General features: G+C 36.6%; 1 pseudogene; it reads right to left on the reverse strand.

Annotated features, from left to right (window-relative positions):
* Positions 1–735: 735 nt before the first annotated feature.
* Positions 736–1,622, reverse strand: LOC114578398 (annotated as a pseudogene).
* Between the last annotated feature and the right edge of the window lie 1,629 nt (positions 1,623–3,251).

Below are 3,251 nucleotides of genomic sequence, written 5' to 3' on the forward strand. Positions count from 1 at the left end.
TCTGACGCGAGTGTCAAGATAGACAAGAGCTGGGTGCCATTTTGCTTGATGAAACTGCTCAGAAATCAGCTAATAAAAAAGGAAAGATTTGAAAGTGGCTCAAGACGACAACAGAAGTATTAATATCAGAAGCACAGATTGTTGAGTTTCAAGTTTGGTGACTTTGTGTATGTTCAAAAGTCAGGCCCCATGAAGGTGTGTAGCAATTTGGCCAGGTGAGCAAGCTAAGTTCCGAGATGTTGGACCTTTTTGAAATCCTGGAAAGGATTGGAAAATTCTACTTACAGACAGTTGCTTTCTGATTCGATGCCTTGATGTGTCATCAATGTGTTCACTATTCATTTTGAGGAAGGTGGTTATCAGACTCTGGAAAGAAGTATCTGCTGATGAGTTGTGATTCAGGAGAATCTGCGTACAAGGAAAAGCCAGAGTTATTGTTGGCGTACGACGTTCGAAAGTTAAGAAATAATTAGATTCCGATGGTTAAAAGTCCAGTGGAAGCACCGGACTGCACCGTGAAGCGGATTTGGGAGAAAGGAGTCTGACATGAGACAGTCATACCCTTACTTATTTTGATTGAGTTTGGATGATAATTATCGAGGACGACAGTTTTTTTCTGAGTTATGGGGATTGTATATAAGAATTCTTCTCCAGGATCGTCCAGACGATCGGATCTCTTGGGGGACGATCAGGGAGAATCGGGTCCAGAATGCCCAGATGCTCGTAGGATCTGGATCACGCAGCTGTCTTAGGTGTGAAATTCTCAAGCTTTGCGGCTGCAGGGCTGATAACCCACCTGTAAACTGAGGCAACTCCAGCTTTGAACTGCACCCAGGTTTTACCCAGGCGTGTAGCTTGCGCTTTAAAGATTGCTTCGGCACAAATAAGAACAACTGATCCTCTCCAACGCTATAAAGAGATGGTTGGTTATTCAACTGGTATGTACTTGTAAGCCATACGATGCTCTATATAGTGAGATCACACGTTAAATTCTCACTTAGTTGTCGGCACCCGTAGGACATTCTATAAACATGACCGCTCTAAGCCGTAGTTTTTTTGCGGAAATCCCAATGTTTGGTTTAATAGTACATCCCAATTAGGACGACCGATAACTCTGTTCAATTTTATCTCTTTCAACTTGGATCCATTGAGGCGGCACCTTGGAAAGTTTTGGAATAAGAAAAAGAAGTAGAATTCGCAGACTCTTCCAGACGCGTAGAGCTCGCAGGGTCTTTTGAAAAACCAAAACTACATTACCCACAAATGGGTAAGTACATACATTTAGTAAAAGAATCTCTTTTTCAAAAAGGTCTAAAGGATTGAAGCTACATAAGCAAGTATTATGTTGATTCTTCCTTCCCCAACAGACGAACCTCGATCCGATGGTAGCATCGTCCTTTCTACGAGTCCCAGCAGACTGTCAAGCACTTATCCCAGTCCCAACACCAAAGATTGTTACCCAGGTTAAGGCAGTAGAAGTTCCGGCTAGGGCGTTACCGCAGCCCCGCTTCTTTCCAGGGCGGAACTTCCCGTTGATGGTGAGTCTGCTCGGAAATGCTGCCAAGAGATTCAGTATCTTTGGTTTCGTAGTCAGGAGTAATAAATAATGTCAATTTGTAATTCTTTAAACACCAGTCTTTAAGATTCCAATCGCTTTTGCTTTCAGTCGGTCTGTTATGTGTTACTTGAATAAGTGCCGCTCCCTCACAACTCTATGAATTGTAAGACATGATTTCTCACTACCAACATAGATCGTGACTCTCGCATATTAACTGATTAGGACACCGCCCATGAATGAAGACCTTGACAAAAAAATATTTACAGATTCAAAAAAGATTCACTAAACTAATTTTTTATCACCTAATAGCTATAATATTGATAAATTTGAAGGGTCGTATTAGGCACATGTATTGATTCAACATATAGCTCATTTGTATATACTCTCCTATTGATATTATGGCGCACACTCCAATTTCATCGTTTTTGGAGAATTCTATTTCTAATGGAATTGATCACCTTCTTAATCTTTTTTATTATTAGAAAAAATGAGTATGAAGAATAATGAATATTATAGAGAATATGAATATAAAAAAAGAAAGATAAAAAAAAACATCAAATAAAATTAAAAAATTCAATTTCAAGAAAAAAAAAGAAGAAAAAGAATGAAGAATTAGAATAATAATTCTTAATAAATAGAATTGAAATATAATGAAATGAAAATAGATAAATATGAAATTGAATAGTTGAATAGAAAGAGAATTCTAAATTCTAGATAAATTATAGAATTAATAAATACGAAAGTAAAGATAAAGATATTAAAGATAAAGATAGAAAGATATATATAAATAGATAATAGATAAATAAATAGATAAATTCATATAACATATAAATAGTCAATAGAAATATCTAATATTCTATCTAATATAGAAAGAAAAAGAAAGACTAGAGGACCCACCCCCCTCTCTTGACAGTAATATATGTTGTATATGTAAATCCTAGATGTGAAAAGAGGCATAATTCATCTAGAAAAGGCGAAACATTGATATTATTGTGTTTCATAGACTTGTTAGTAAAGATTATCAAATCTTATGGTTTGCACACGCTAAATCACACAATGAAAAAAAATAACAAAGAGATTGGGAAAATTGACTCATTCACTGAGTAAAGGATTTAATTGGATTCGATTGGCAACTCAAGAGAATGCTAACTCCCATTTCTTTCTTATTTTTTTTTCTTTATTAAAAATGTGAAATCAACTTGCTATCGATATTTTTCCCTTTTTAAATGGAATTACCGATCATTGCTATCGGATATTGTCTTCATTATCGATATCAGTACTTTATTCATAACATTGATTATCGATAGTTTAAGTTATTGATTATATGATTTTGAGAGAATCCCACTACTTCTGAGATCCTTGTGGTTTCTACACTTGAAGAACAAACCTAGTGGACGTATCGCTCAAATTATTGGCCCAGTACTGGATGTCATTTTTCCACCGGGCAAGATGCCTAATATTTAGAATGCTTTGGTAATTAAGGGTCGAGATACTGTCGGTCAGCCAATTAATGTAACTTGTGAAGTACAACAATTCTTAGGAAATAATCGAGTGAGAGCTGTAGCTATGAGTGCTACAGATGGTCTGATGAGAGGAATGAAAGTGATTGACACGGGAGCTCCTCTAAGTGTTCCAGTCGGGGGAGCTACTCTCGGACGAATTTTCAACGTTCTTGGAGAGCCCGTTGATAATT

This window comes from Dendrobium catenatum, unplaced genomic scaffold (assembly GCF_001605985.2).
Source record: "Dendrobium catenatum unplaced genomic scaffold, ASM160598v2 original_scaffold_9694, whole genome shotgun sequence".
Classification (NCBI taxonomy): Eukaryota; Viridiplantae; Streptophyta; class Magnoliopsida; order Asparagales; family Orchidaceae; genus Dendrobium; species Dendrobium catenatum.